The sequence below is a fragment of the Mirounga leonina genome, unplaced genomic scaffold (genome assembly GCF_011800145.1).
Source record: "Mirounga leonina isolate KUSES-001 unplaced genomic scaffold, KU_Mleo_1.0 Mir_363, whole genome shotgun sequence".
Classification (NCBI taxonomy): Eukaryota; Metazoa; Chordata; class Mammalia; order Carnivora; family Phocidae; genus Mirounga; species Mirounga leonina.
Window position 1 is genome coordinate 680,810 of NW_023270707.1, and position 16,567 is coordinate 697,376.

The 16,567-nt window shown below is 39.3% G+C and overlaps 1 long non-coding RNA gene across 1 annotated transcript; it reads right to left on the bottom strand.

Annotated features, from left to right (window-relative positions):
* Positions 1-483: 483 nt before the first annotated feature.
* On the bottom strand, positions 484-9,498 carry LOC118027161. The gene is made up of 3 exons (XR_004683780.1): positions 9,456-9,498; positions 1,805-1,861; positions 484-509 (listed from the first exon to the last, which is right to left on the bottom strand). It is a non-coding gene; the product is annotated as an uncharacterized LOC118027161 (long non-coding RNA).
* Between the last annotated feature and the right edge of the window lie 7,069 nt (positions 9,499-16,567).

Genomic DNA, 16,567 nt, shown 5'->3' on the forward strand with positions numbered 1-16,567 from the left:
CTGTGCCGCGGATCCCGGTTTATGGCCACCCCGAGCTGAGAGCCCGCGCCTGGACTCCGCCTCTGCAGCCGCCTTCCCCGCTCCGATCCCTGGGAGCTCTGCCACACTCAGGCACCCCCGGTCTTTCTGTGACCCCGAGGGTCCTGAGACCACACTGTCCCGGAGGGTTCCACCCCCCACTTAGCCACCAGAGTGACGTCCCTCAGCGGAGCAGACTTTTAAAAGTTCCGATTTTGTGCTCCGCGGTTCTATCACTTGCCAGAAGCGGCCGACGGAGGCCCCTCCCCCGCCGTCTATCCTCCCGAATATCGCCTCAGATTCACTTCTCCACACATCCTACCTTCCAGAAAGTGGTCGCTTTTCTGATGAGAGTTGTTGCTCTTCTTTTCTTCAATCTCCTGTTGAGTTTGTAGGTGTTCAGAATGGTTTGATCCCTATCCAGCTGAATTCCTGGGAGGAGACGAAATCCAGGTCTCCTACTCCTCCGCCATCTTGCTCCACCTCCATAGCTGATAATTTTGAAAACAGCTTTATTGAGGCATAATTGATATACAATAAAGTGCACATATTTAAAGTATGCAATTTTGATATATTTTGACATTTGACTATACCAGTGAAGTCATCACTTCCAAAAGTTTCCTCATGCCCCTTTGAAATTCCTCTCTTCTGTTTCTCTCTATTCCCCACCTCCACTCCCCACTCCTGGTCCCAAGTAACCACTGATCTGTCACTATGAATTGCATTTTTTAGAATTTTATATAAATGGTATCATACAGTATTTTGCATGGCTTCCTTCACTCAGCAGTTATTTTGGTACTCATCCATGTTTTTGTGTGCAGCAATATCCATTCCTTTTTATTGTTGGGTAGTAACATATATAATATATATTTATATCTATACACATATAGATATATAGATATAGGTAGATAAACATAAATAGATAAAAATATATAGATATATCATAATTTATTTTCATCTGTTGATGGACATTTGGATTATTTGCCATTTGTGGCTATTACAAATAAAATTGCTATGGATATTCATATACATGTCCTCATATGGGCATATATTTCCTTTTCTCTTGAGTAAATGTGTAGAAGTGGATCACATATCAGGAATATGTTTAACTGTTCAAGAAAACTGCCAAACTCTTTCTCAAAGTTGTTGTATCATTCCTAGTTGATATTCCTCAAACATAATGTTACCTTTGCCCTAAGTCATCTCTTTGGTCAGGATTCTTTAACAGGTAGGGTGTTCTAAACATTCCTGAAATGTCTGCATATTTAGCTTTCTGCTATTATTGGGTTACTGTTGTTTTCCACTGACATTTATTATGAGATATGAAATTACTAAGAGACACTCTAGCAAATCCACTAATGTCCAGAATCTAAGAACGAGGCTCTGAGTTTCTACCTATCCCCATTGTGTGAAGCAACCCAATTTACCCCTAACAATCAGAGTTAATCACCCAGCCAGAAATAATCACTCTTCCCTGACTATTGGAGCAATGTTAGGAGGATCCAAAAAGAGCTCCAATCCAATGGAACGAGTGTTGTGTTCCTTGGTGGAAATAATCCTCCTTTGGGAACCAAGACCTCTGAATGCAGAGAGGGATAGGAAACAAAAATTCTCTAAATGTGCCACTATGTGTTAATAATGACAGGGTCTACTCCTACTTATACTTGGTACCAAGAGTTGTAAACTCTACCCATGAGAGAAAAAGTGTCATGTACTGGTCACTTTTCAAAGCAAATGCTGTATGCTATAGGAGAGCAACTTAATCTCACATAATGCTGTCTCTTACCTAGTGCTGACACTGAATCTTCAATTGATGTCCACCATTCTATCAGGGTATCTGCTTCTGAAAGCAAAGATATAAGAAGAAAACTAATGAATTTTACGGGCACTTTTCTTGATGTAAAATAATTTCCTCAGTCAAGAGCAATGTTGTATGGGATACTAGCCTATTATGATAAGTAAAGTACTAAGTCCATGATAGTAGTGCATGCCAAATATTTTAGGCATGTAAAACAACTATAAAGCAATTGGGATATTTTCTAGTAGGTACAGATTGCTGCCCCTAACCTATAATGGAAAAGGAGTGAAAAATAATCAAACTGTTACCAGATGGATAGCTTGACCCCTGGTGATGTAATAGTACCAAGTTAGGGGCTCAGGATTGGCCTTTGTTATTGATTCATTAAGTATTTAGGAACCAGGTAGCCATATAAACTTTAATGAGGGGAAGTGCAGGTTTTTGCATCCATGTAAAGCTTCCTTTCCCACCATCAGAGGCCAGTTTGTGGAGCAAGCAACAGTGTGGTTAAGAGGAGAGACTGACATCTACAGAAACTATCATCATATCCACTTGATTATTACAAGATACCTCTCCATGGATATCCTTTGAGGATTATTCACATGGAATATACATATGCTCACACTATTACATGGAGTCTTTCTACATATCTTCTCCCAAACCTCCTTGTTGATAATCTTCTAATCATGTTTGTTCTGAGTTCCTGAATAACAAGCCAAATCATTAGCCATTGCTAAGATGAAAATGTAGATCCATACCTCAAGACACATCTATTTACAAGCAAAAGAGATAACCAGATGAAGTTCAACCCACTGATGAGATTTTCTTTGGCAACTCTCTTTAGGGGCTACCTCAGTAGTTTTATAATGCAGCAACAATGATTTTTGGCTGGTTCCAGCAAATTTTATAGACTCATCTGTAAACCAGCTTTGAATTTTTTTTTTTTTTTGTCTTCATCAACTGGTAATAGATCTGGAAGCAATATGATATGCTTCTGATGAGTCCTAAGGAAAATGCATATCTTCTTTCAAAGCAAGTTTTTCAGGTGAATAAATAATAAGCTCTTTTGTCAGAGAAGACTACCTTCATCAGATATAATTGTATCTGCTGGTAATGAAACTTTGGGGATATGTTGTGTTCATGGTTCTCAAATTCAACTGCATCTGCTCAAATATCCCCTCCACACTCTCAGTGATCTATCATTTAAAATTAATGCGTTAATGCTAACATAATAGATTGGTGAACCTGTATTTTCAACTTGCATGGTAACTCTGCAAATTATACATGGTTCTGATCCTCACACTTGATTTCCCTTCTGATATAAAAAACTCTAAGAATTGCTATAGCAGCTTTTTGAATCTCTGGCCATGCCCCTTCAGCTAAGAATTTAAAGCTCTAAGCTTATCATTTTCTTTTTGTAAGCAGTCCAGCACAATCTAAAACAGCCATCTCATTTTTGTAGTTAAATGAAATAGCTACTTGTTTTCCCAAAGCCTAGCTTTCAATTGGCACATCACTGCAAACAAACCAGGTTATAATTTAAGTAATTGCAATGCCACTTGATGAGATAGATTAATTATAGTATCCCATTTTCCACCTGAAAGAAGTTTTGCACTGTGTTCAAGCTAAAAGAAGCAAGCAATCTAAGCTCAGAACTTGTTCTTGAGAATTTGTTTCCTGGGACTAATCCCGATATTAAAAAAATTGTATCAGTCAAGGTCCACCCAGGAAAATATAAATCAATTTAAGTATTTCAAATAAAAGAAATTTAATACAGGCAAATGGTTGCACATATGTTGGCAGAGGTAAGTAACTTAATAGGAGATCATGAAGCAACCAACAGATTAGCAACAGCAGGAAAGCCAGTGTCACCCCACAGGGACAGAGAAAGCAGAAGTGATTTTACTGAAATAGTTCTGCAGCAAGCCAGAAGGGGCACAATTCAATGTTTTATATAACAGGGGTATCTCCATTATAATGAAGAAGGACAAGATAGATGCAAATGTATGTTTGATATTGGGAAGATATTTTGTTGTTATTGAGAAGTTAGTAGAGATGATCCTGGATATACAGGAGTTCAACAGGGAAAGAGATGAGAGAAGAGTGTACAAGCATGTATAAGAGTCCTGTGGCTGGAGGAATTGACCTGTTTGTGAAACCAAAAGAAGGACAATGTGCCTGGAGCCATTAAAGAAGATGGGAAAATGGTACACACTGACACCAAAGAATACAAATGACCACAGGGCATGTGGAATAGTGTTTTTTATTTGTTTGTTTTTTGTTTTTATCCATAGAGCAGTGGGGAGGTCATCAAAGGGTTTTAACCTGGAAAGTAACACATTCAGATTTGCTATGAAAAGATGACTCTAGCTATGTCACAGAAAATGTACTGTAAGGGAAGTAGTTACTATGGTAGCTTAGACTACGTTGAAGTTGATAGAGATGATGAGTAGTGGATATATTTAAGTGAGTTTTAGAAAAATAAAATGACAAGACTCAGTGCTGAGTGGGATTGGCACAGTAAATCAGAGGGATTTATCAAAGATGATTCCTACCTCCTGGCTTTGATATGTGAATGGATATTAGATCATTCGCTGATAGCATTACTGATGGTATTTGCTTGAAAAAGACCAAGATAATTGTGGGTATATTCTTGAACATATTTGGTGCAGGTGACTTTGAGATACTTTAGAGAAAGTGGCAAATAGGCAGATGGATATCTGGGTGTAAAACAAAGGAACAGTCCAGGCTAGGAAAATGATATTTGGAATTCATCAACTTAGAGATGGTAATTGAAGGTATAAGCAAGAGTTGGATTGCCTAGAAGAGGGTAGAGAGGAAGAGGGCCAAAAATGGAACTGTAGCTCCATCAGCCAGCAATTAGGTACAGAGGTTGAACCTAAAACAGAAATAGGAAAAGAATTAATAAGTAAGTAGGAAAAATGCAAAGAAAGTGTTGTATCACAGAATTCAAAGAGTGTTTTGAGAAGGAGGATATGTCCAAATCTGCTGAGAGGTAAGGAAGAAGAAAAGTGGAAGTGTCCATTCAATTTAGAAATGCACATTATTGATTACATAAATGAGAACAATTCTGGTGAAGTCAGGGGATCAAATGCCAAACTGAGGTGAATTGAGAAGCAATTTGAAGAAGTGGCTGTAGAGGGGAAGACAAGAGAACGCAATATCCGAACAGAAAAGGGGATTCTTTCTGCTGCTCTTAAAACATAAAAGAGACAAGCATGCTTAAAAGTTGATGGAAAGTATCCAGTGAAGAGGGAAAGAAGTTCTGGAGCAAGCCAGAGGGGGTAGAATTCAAAGTGTTAGGCAGTAGGGACACCTCCACTGAAATGAGAAGGAATGAGGACAGGAGAGATGCAAACAACTTTGCTTGCAATTGGGAAGATACCTTGTTGTTTCTGAGGAGATAATAAAATTGTTTTGTGAAGGCTTTTATTTTCTTTGCCAAGTCAAGGTCCTCTTCCTGGGGAGAGGGAAGAATGGCTTAGAGGATGAGAATTTTTGGAAAATGAAGGGAAGCAGAAAGCAGAATGGCAGGACATTCCCATCTCAAGTTTTTAATGACTGTCTTCGTTGGCTTCTTATTGGGTATACCTTGATTTCAAATTAGGAAGTGTTTCCTTGAACTAATATCAGGTTCCTTTGGAAAGATTGTGTCTCATTGAGACTTCTCTCCTCATGTTCATGCTTTCTCTGTCTCCCTCGCTACCCGCCTCCCAGATGCGCACCCAGACTCACCGCATTATACCACCACACCATTCAATCCTTTGAAAACTCAATGCTATGTGAATATTGCTCTTAAAAATCAAGCTACTGCCACAAATTTTACAGCTAAAATCACAGCAGAATTTGGTTCCCCGCTAACAAGGAACCTTAAAAAACCACTGTCTGACATTTGCTAGATCTGTACAAAGACCTCCCTGGAGTGTTGTTGTCTTTGTTTATCACAACTGAACTTGCAGCAGAGGCACGGCCTTAATCCAAAGCCTGCACAGCCTTTACAAAGCCCCTATTAAAACTACAAAGAAAAAAAAAAAAGGCAGCCAAGAATTCTTCTCTTACTTTTCCATACATTTCATGTGAGTGCCCAAGAAACCCATGTGAGAGCTGTTTTAACTTCAGTGTGTTCCAGAGGAATTGAGATTATATGAAAAAAAATGCATGACAGGTAAAGTGCTTAAAAACTAACATCTGTATGAGTGAATCTCGGGTTCACATTGATTTGTAGCTTCCAGTCAGGGAAATTGCAGACTGAATCATACCAAGATTCTCCTTGTCTTAGGCACTAACATTTGCAGAAATGGCTTCCTTTCTATAGAACATTACTGGCCACAGAATATTCACCATAACAATGCAATATGAAAGTGATCTTGGTAGATTTCATTCTTAGCATTCAAATTAAGAGAAATCTTCTAAATATAAAAGGAAGGAGAATGTTCCCTCCTATTTCATCAATTGCTATAAAATTCATGAAGCCCTGTCTGGCTTGGGCCTTCTATCTACTGACAAATGTAATTAAAATTAGACTTGAGAAAAAATAGGAATGGAAATGTCCAAGTATAAGGATGCTGCCACTGAAAATTGGTTTCTAAAAACAGCATCGATTAGAAAGGAAGTGCAGAGAAATGAGAAATCTGCTGCCAATAGTGCATCTCCAATTATATAAAATATTGCAATCAAAGGCTCGTGAGGTTAGGAAGACTTTTATTAAATAATGCAATTAAAAGCTAATAAGTTTAGCATTCCACCTATACACAGAAAGTGTATTTGATGTATTAGCTTTCTAGTGCTGCTGTAACCAGTGGCTTGAGACAATGCAGATTTATTATCTCACAGTTTTTTTTGTGAAATTTTATTTATTTATTTGAGATAGAGCGAGAGCGAGAGAGAGAGAGAGCATGACTTGGGGGGGAGGGGAGGGGAGAGGGGCAGAAGGAGAGGGAGAAGCAGACTCTCCACACAGTAGGGAGCCCAACTCAGAGTTGAGTCCCAGGACCCCAGGATCATGACCTGAACTGAAGGCAGACGCTTAACCGACTGAGCCACCCAGGTGCCCCTCTCACAGTTCTATAGTTTAGAAGTCTGACACGGGTTTCACCGGGCTATAATCAAGGTGTCAGCAGGGCGGTGTTTCTTCTGGAGGTTCTGAGGGGACAATTTGTTTCCTTGCCTTTTCCATCTTCCCACACTCCTTGGCTTGTGGCCCCTCCATCCATCTTCAAAGCCAGCAGCATAGAATCTCTCTAACTCCAGTTCCTATCATGTCTCTGTCACTGACCTCACTTCTGCCACTTTTAAGGACCCTGTGATTACAACGGGCCCACCTGAGGCATCCAGGATTATCTCCCATCTCAAGGTCTTTAAGTTAATCACATATGAAAAATCCCCTTTGCCGCAGAAAGTAACATAGTCACAGGTTCCGGAGATTAGAATGCTGACAGTTTGTGGGGGGTGGGCATTATTCTTCCTACCACACTTGGGAAAGTGGAAGGGCATGTTTTTAAAAGAAACATATCACTGCCGGGCTTCTGTTTCCTAAGCCTATCGTGTTCAAGGAGGAGATAAAAGAAATTTTAAGGATTTTTCCCCCCATAACTGTGCAGTTCATCAGATCATCAGACCACTCATTTTCAGTGACAAGAATGCTAAATAAGAACAGGAGTCCTTTGGCAGAATGAAACAAACTCAGAAGACAGGGAGTGATGATTGAAAAGCTACTGGGGATGCCCACAGGATCATACGTCTCCTTTCCAGGAAATTACAGCAGTAGACAGAGAAGACATGGGCCATAAAATGGTAATAAAAATGTATTTTAATTAAATTATTCCACAATAAAACTAAAAGGAATCTAAAAACAACAGCTGATTATTATCCTCATCATGTGTCTGAATGGCTCATGCAAGACATTATTCTGAGATGAGAACTGAGATGGTTACAAACCATATTACCCCGGCTCTCTCTCCTCTATGTCTCTCTCTCTTTCCCAATCTCTCTCTCTCTACCTCTTGACCCTCTTGCTCTGCTATCTTCCCTTTCATCCTGCAGGAATTATGACTTGAGTGGAGACTCTGGTGCATCTGCTCATTCCCTTTGAAAGCACAGGAAATCAGTGGACTTCACATCGCTGTGGGTTAAAATTGGTATCAGGGGACCTGTTGCTTTAGCTGCTCTTGTTCTATCTTCAAGAACAGTGTCAGATGTCAAAAGATACTACTGCCAGGAAAGATGGGTTTCCAAGAAACAATAATTTTCACATTTTTGTCATCATAATCTAGAGCCAAAGGAAATAACTTTCATAGTTTTGTCATCATCATCTAGATCTCAATTTGCTTTTTAAAAAATCTACAGAACAAATAAGCATCCATATTTTTCAAATAAAAACCTGTGGCATGTGGTCTAACAAAGGATGTTTCATTATTTATAAATTTAAATGAAAGGTGTTACAAGGTCATAAAAAATAAATTGCACTTAGCTACATATTGAATAAATTTACTTTATGGGGAAAAATGAAATTATAAGAAATCAAGGCTGTCCTGGAAAACCCAGGATGCATGGTCACCATTATTTATACCAGGTGGTTCAGAATGCTCTTTGGTTATAAAACCCACAATTTATTTTGTGCGGTGTCTGTCAGTGCCTCAAAAGCTTCAGGGAAAAAAAAAAAGTCTTTTCATTCCATGTGAAATCATGTGAACTGAGTATTTGGCCTGCTTAATTATCCCAAGAGTCTGGTTCAGTAGTTCAGTGTCTGGCCCACTAAATGCTCAATAAATGTAGACTGAATAAATGAACAAATGCATGAACAATTTAAGATTAGCCATATAGAAAGCAGGCCAAGTTTCATTTCTGCCAAGACTGAGTAAAAAGCTCACCAGATCTATCTGGAGGAATGACTTCTCAGTACATGTAGTCCCATAAGGATAGACACATTTATAATGAATAACTGATAACTAATTTAATGGATTTCATCAAGGTGTATCAACTTGTTTTTTTGTTTTTTAATAAAAGTTCTTTGTCAAGCCTCCATTCCCTTTGGATTTCAGGCTCCCAAGTGGTATCTCAGTCCAATTTCCTAAATTTTCAGACTGATTTTGGTGCTGTTTAAAAACCTCAATCTCAGTTTCGAGTCACAGCTCATTCCTTGTACTATCCAAGACAGGGCAGACAGATATTTCCATGGCTTGGAAGGGGAGGTGAGAGGGAGTGGATAGGGCGTTCTCTCCTACCATTCCTCATCGCCTTTGCTATCATTGCTCTTCTGGGATTGGAGCAAGGATGAAGGAGAGGAAGGAAGATGTTCTGCAGGTGATGGCTCATAGTAAGTTGGCCTCTCTCTTTTGCCAAGAGACTGCTGTCTGGCCCTCATTTCCTTCTCTCCATCACATGTTGACTTCCTATTGGGAGGCATGTATGGACTCTCAGGTGGGACTTCCAGGGGTTTCTCCTGCCTAACTTCCTGATGTTGGGTATCTGACTGGGCCTTAGTTTCTTCCTCCTTGCCTCAGGCCTGGCCCAGGTGATCCACCCACATCCTCTTACTGTTGGGCTTCCTTTACCCAATGGGTGGCACATGGAAGGGGGTAGGGATTGAGAAGAGCTTAATGTTCAGTCACCTACTCACCTTCAGTCAGAGTCCACTCACATATCCTGGTCATACCAAATGTGGACATGCAGGCTTCACTGTGGATCTTCTCCTTCGCCTCTTTCATAGCTCTCTGGTCCCTTCCTCCATGCTCAAGCCTAAAGAACAGATGATTTATCAATTCAGTGGCTCAGCAATTTCTAATAGATTATTCTCGGTCCTTGACTTATATATGGGGTGAGGGAAGGCAGCTTGGGCACTCCCAACCTTGTGGGAAGATAGGAGAACAAATCACATAATCCTTTCTTCTTGGGGATGGAATAGCTTCCACTGTATACAATCCACATTTCCTTAAGAAATGATATCCTACCCTCCTGCAGATTTATTTTATACATGTGGGGTAAGAAAAGGGTAGGTATGTTCATTCCATTAAACTGCTGTGCTTGGCTTCTCCTGGGGAGAAGTGGCTGGACTCCTAGATTGAGATGTGCTGCACTTAAATATTAAAGTAACTAGTGCCTGTTATTCTCACTTGTAGCCACGAGTACAGTGATCCCTGAAAAACAGAATCACAATTAGAAAAAGCTTGCCATGTGGCCAGACTTTATTCTTAATATAATACTCTACATAGAGCAAGCCATTTTTCTCCCTACAGAAAGTCTAGGAATGAGCTATCAGTATGTCCATTTACAGTAAATTTTACAGGTGTAGATTAGTAGATCACTAGTACATCAGGTGTACTAATAAGTGCCTAAGAAACAGGTTAGATTTTTAAACTTAATTTGGCTGATTTATAGTAATTTGGAAGATATTATTTTAATCATCTTACAATATGGTGAAATCAGCAATGTTATGATTCCCATGTACAATAACTTGTCCAATTTCATCAAACCAGTAAGTGTTAGAATTAGAACTAGGTGTTCTAATTTCATGCCCAATGTTCTTCCTTGATTCTGTGCTGTTAATAGGACATTCTATCTTTCCACTTGTTAAAGTTCAGGTCCAGTATGTCTTCTATTCCCGGACAATGTCTATGCCTGTACCAAGATGTCTATGGAAAGCCACACAGACAAAAAATAACAGACAACTGAGTTCATTCACAATGAGTTCATTCAGAAAAAAAAATTTTATTCTGTGAAGCTAATTCATGAATAAAATACTGCAGTTGTCACAACATGAAATATTCTTGGGCTTCGGTAGATAGCTCTCTGATGTTTCCACTTGGACCATCTCCATGCAAAGGGCAAGCAACATGTGTGTTGGTGGTGCGGTGGTGAGCACAGCTGCCTTCCAAAGGCCAAGCAACTTAAATTATTGAAGAGCAAGGCTGCCTGGACTGCAGAGGAAATCCCATTTGATGTGCAAACATATTCACCCCATAGTTTTCAAGATTTGGAAATACCTTTTCCTATATCTTAAAGTCACAAGGCTATTATAATCCAGAGGATTTTGTAATCCAGTAAATACTCTGTCTATACATTTACCATTTATAAGGTAGAAAAAGGGGCACTGAAAGTGGTTCAGATAGCATTTGAACCACTTTGGAATACTGGTGCCGAAAAATGAACTATTGGGAATTCATTAAGATAAAAAGCTTTTGCACAGCAAGGGAAACAGTCAACAAAACCAAAAGACAACTGACAGAATGGGAGAAGATATTTGCAAATGACCTATCAGATAAAGGGCTAGTATCCAAAATCTATAAAGAACTTACCAAACTCAACACCCAAAGAACAAAGAATCCAGTCAAGAAATGGGCAGAAGACATGAACAGACATTTCTGCAAAGAAGACATCCAAATGGCCAAAAGACATGAAAAAGTGCTCAACATCACTCAGCATCAGGGAAATCCAAATCAAAACCTCAGTGAGATACCACCTCACACCCATCAGAATGGCTAAAATTAACAAGTCAGGAAATGACAGATGTTGGCGGGGATGTGGAGAGAGGGGAACCCTCCTACACTGTTGATGGGAATGCAAGCTGGTGCAGCCACCCTGGAAAACATTATGGAGGTTCCTCAAAAAGTTGAAAATAGAGCTACCCTACGACCCAGCAATTGCATACTGGGTATTTACCCCAAAGATACAAATATAGTGATCCGAAGGGGCACATGCACCCCAATGTTTATAGCAGTAATGTCCACAATAGCCAAACTGTGGAAAGAGCCTAGATGTCCATCAAGAGATGAATGGATAAAGAAGATGTGTGTACAGACACACACACACACACACACACACACAATGGAATATTATGCAACCATCAAAAATGAAATCTTGCCATTTGCAATGACGTGGATAGAACTAGAGGGTATTATGCTAAGCGAAATGAGTCAATCAGAGAAATACAATTATCATATGATCTCACTGATATGAGGATTTTGAGAAACAAGACAGAGTATTCATATAGTATTCATATAGTATTGTTTCAAAGTCAAGGAAGGAACATACATGAGGAACTTAGGATGCTGCTAGTTATATACTAAGTGCTCAATAAACATGATTTATTATTGTATATGGTTACATATAGGCAAAGGGAGGGAAAAATGAAACAAGATGAAACCAGAGAGGGAGACAAACCATAAGAGACTTGTAATCTCAGGAAACAAACTGAGGGTTGCTGGAGTGGAGGGGGTGGGAGGGATGGCGTGGCTGGGTGATGGACATTGGGGAGGGTATGTACTATGGTGAGCCCTGTGAATTGTGTAAGACTGATGAATCACAGACCTGTACCCCTGAAATGAATAATATATTATATGTTAATTAAAAAATTTTTAAAAATAAAAAGAGCTTTCCTGGGCAGAGTAGAACTGGCATACTACATTTCATACTACCACAAATCACCAATCCCTTTTGGGGGACCCCCACAAAGGGTGCCTTTCTCAAACAAGGCACAGCATATGTACATTTAAATGCATATGTGGTAATAAACACATGTTAATGAAATCAATGCAAGTGAATTTATTGGTAGGATACCACATACTGCACCTATGCATAAAATCATATAAAAAATCAGGAACTTTCCATGTACATGATTAAATAAAAATGATTTCAAAAAAAAAAAAAGGAATACTGGTGTCGAAACAAAGACTCACAGAGACTGGCATTTCCATGATATAAAGAGAAAGGTCAGTCTTAGTGGGTGGATAACAGGAGTCATGAAGATACTAGGGCTATCTTCCCTCATATACAATCTTCGAATGCACCCTTTCTTCCTCAGTTCTGAAATTCTTCACAGCATTAAGATTATTTCCTCTAATAAGTCTACTAGAATGCAAAGTCGGGCAAAGAATTCATCTTCCACTAATCAGTCAGATATTGGTAGGAATCTTTTAAATTAACCACTTCATCTTATCAATTGACAAAAGCACTGGTGAAATAGCCATATATATACTATTAGCCATATTTGATTTGGAGGGGAACATGACCACTAACAAGGAGACATGCACGACAATGTTCACTGCAGCACAGCTTGTAGTGATGAAAAAATTAGAAACACTTGAGATGCCCATCAAGGAGAATATAGTAATTATGATGGATAGTTCAGACAGAATATTACATAGCAGTAAATATCAATGGGTTATCATCCAATATCTCAAAAACATAATGTTGAAAAGAAAAATTAACAGAGAAATTTTTAAAATTCATTCTTGAGCATTTAAAAAAATATCCTCTAAGCAATACCACAAAAGGTCTTGTAACATACTAGAGTGGTTAAAAGCATCAGCATATGATAAAGCATAGTTCTGGAATGAGATGCCTGTCTGCCTTTGAATCTTAGCTCTACCAATTATTAGCTGTGTGACCCTGTGCAAGTTATTTAAGCTTTTGATGTCTCAGTGTTTAAATAGAGATCATACTAGTACCTATTTCATATAGTATTGTTTCAAAGTCAAGGAAGGAACATACATGAGGAACTTAGGATGCTGCTAGTTATATACTAAGTGCTCAATAAACCTGATTTATTATTGTTTATGGTTACATATAGGTAGAAGAATATAATACCAACTGGAATCCATGGTATTGGATGGCTCTAGGGAGAAAGGGAGCAGAGAGGTTGAATAAGAAAATGAGAACTTCACCTTTATTCTGTGTCTTTTATTGAAACAAAACAAATATATGGAACCAAAATACAAATGATGATGATAAAAATGATGATCATGGTGATGATCGTGATGACATTAATGATGATGGTTATCAAAGAGTAGAAGCAACACAAAGGAGTACTTGGGAAGGAGTCAAGACAAATGTCACAATTTTGAAAGAGACCTGCCCTATTTTAATTGAGGCTCAGGCATGGGAAGGGCACTGGATTAAGGAATGCAAGAGGGAAGTCTTTGAGCAGAGCTGTTGGATTGGCCTGAAAAGAAGACTTCTAAGCAGGGCAGCAGAGCAAGCTGATCTGCAGATAGAAAAACTCAAGAAGCCAAAGTTGACATAGCAACACCAGTAACCTCTGTTTAAAAAGAGCTAAGACCTGGAGAGTTTATTCAAGATTTTATTTATTTATTTGAGAGAGAGAGAATGAGAGACAGAGAGCATGAGAGGGAAGAGGGTCAGAGGGAGAAGCAGACTCCCTGCCGAGCAGGGAGCCCGATGCGGGACTCGATCCAGGGACTCCAGGATCATGACCTGAGCCGAAGGCAGTCGCTTAACCAACTGAGCCACCCAGGCGCCCCTGGAGAGTTTATTCAGACAAGCACAGGGCAGATGATGGGAGTCTGGAGGACGCTGAGAGTCTCTTGGACCTCAACCTTGTATCACCCCCATAAGCAAATCACCCAAGAAGATTATAGTGAGCCTGAGAAATACCTGCAAGAGATGTCAAAGACAGTCTGATTTTGAAGGATAAGAATCTGATTTTTAAGGATAGGAAGAGCTGCCACTGGGGGAATGAGCAGAAGGCCACTTACTGGGAGGCCATAAAATGAAGGTCAGAATAAGAACTGAGAGACTGATAATACAATCTGGGAACACTGACAGGGCTACAGCTATAGAAGTCTTCTCTTTCCCCTCTGTGGAGCCAGACTGCTCTAGAGCTTTCAGAAAGTTTCAAATAACACAGCAGGAGGGATCTGAGGACAAAGTGCCAGGCAGTTCCCATTAGAAAGTAGCTCAGGGTGGGGCACCTGTGTGGTGCAGTTGGCTCAGCATCCGACTCCTGGTTTCAGCTCAGGTCTGATGTCAGGGTCTTGAGCTTGAGCCCTACGTCGGACTCTGTGCTCAGTGCAGAGTCTACTTGAGATTCTCTCTCCCTCTCCTCCCCCACCGCCTCTCTCACTAAAATAAATAAATCAATCTTTTTTTAGAAAAGAAAGTAGCTCAGCATGAAACAACTATGTTGTACACCTGAAACTAATGTAACACTGTGTGTCCATTATACTTCAACTAAAAAAAAAGAAAGTAGTTCAGAGAGAGGCTATTGCTCTCCCAGTTTCCATGGCTTTTCCCTCCTGTCCCCTTCACTCAGTCTTTCTATAGTTTTCCATCCATCCAGGCATTGTGTCGATAGATCTGAGGTTGTTCTTTCTGTTTGGAATTGGGCTAACTACCTTGGTTTTCTTAGGTCTATAATTGGGATTACAACATCTACTTTAAAAGTTGTTGACGGATTAATCATGAAGACATACTTAAGAGGCTTAGCCCACAGCTTGGCATAGAAAACGGCTTCACAAGTGGCATCAATTACAGGCACTAATCACTGAGTAGGTATTCGATAAATATTTGCTTAACTAATTAATTCAAAGTGTAAATTAAGTTGGAGTTTCTAGGTAGATGACCACTAGTAGAATATCTGAGCTAATCGCAACAAATGTCTTTCTTCCCTCTACATGGAGGGGTTAGTTGTTATGAATAAATTATTTAAATATGATAGGCTCATGGTTCACCTTTTACCACCTAACACTTACGTTGAGATGTTCCCTCTGCTTGCAGCATTGTGTTACTTATCATTTTCAAATGCCTGACCTAGTGCATGGAGCAGCAGAACATCATGCTCCTTCTCTACTTGGTCATGTAGAACACAGGGACAGTGGTCCAGGTTTTGACAAGGATATACCCAGACACTTAGCAACTCACAAAGTACCAAGGTTCATACATCCAGAATGTCAGTTGTACAATTAAACCACAAAATCCACCTGCTTCTGATACTGGTTATTTGCCAGATTCCTTACTGTTACCCTGAATTCACATACCTCCCAACTCTCCTGATATGTCAGCTCAACTAGAAACACCCAGAATCATGTATACAAACTCCAAGTGATATTTCTAACTAAGTGGTCTCCAAATAGCTTGAGTGCATATCCAGTTAGAAAAAGAAGCAACCTCAACATATGTATGCCATATGACTACTGTCATTAACTAAGCTTCAACACACAGTATTTCTTGTTAACAAAGGTGGATATGAAACTTAATTTCAACAAATTTCTTTATAATTAAATAAATTAATTGGCCATCTTCTTTACACATATAATTAGATAACCATTGTTTCTACTTCCTGGTGTGGTTGCCAAAGAGCTACTTGCCAGACCTAGAGCTGCCATGTTTTAATCTTTTTATTATTGGAATTTTCCCTACTATTTTTCAATCCATGGATTTGTTTTAAGACCACTAAAATTGTTTCCATATAGTATAGTATGTTTAAAATTAATAAACACAATAGCCAGAATAACATTGGGTCAATCAGTCCCTCCAAAATGTGAGACCCCCATCTTCCCTCAGGGTAGCTCACAATTTGTGACCAGCTCACACAGTGACCAGATGAGTGTGCAGTTCCAATACATATATTAAACACTAATGAAGCTCAAGTAATCTTTTATGCTAAATAACAACTGAAAAATAAGTTCTGGTATTTTGTTCCCACACCCTAATGGATCATTCTGCTCACTCCTTTGGCTTTCACTTCCCCATCCCCCTTTGGAGACCACAGATATGAATACTTTACCTAAAGTAATAAATACTTCAACAGCATCAAAAACATTTTAGGAACAATACAACTAGTCTTATGGGAGTCCACTTAAAAAAATGTTATCTGATAAGAATTTCAAACTGAAGAAATACTGAATTGTAGAAGTAAACAACTGCTAAATGTGCCATGTGTTTGTCCACCCATGCACATGAGCAAAAGAGAAGCTGGAACGAATACTGTTGACT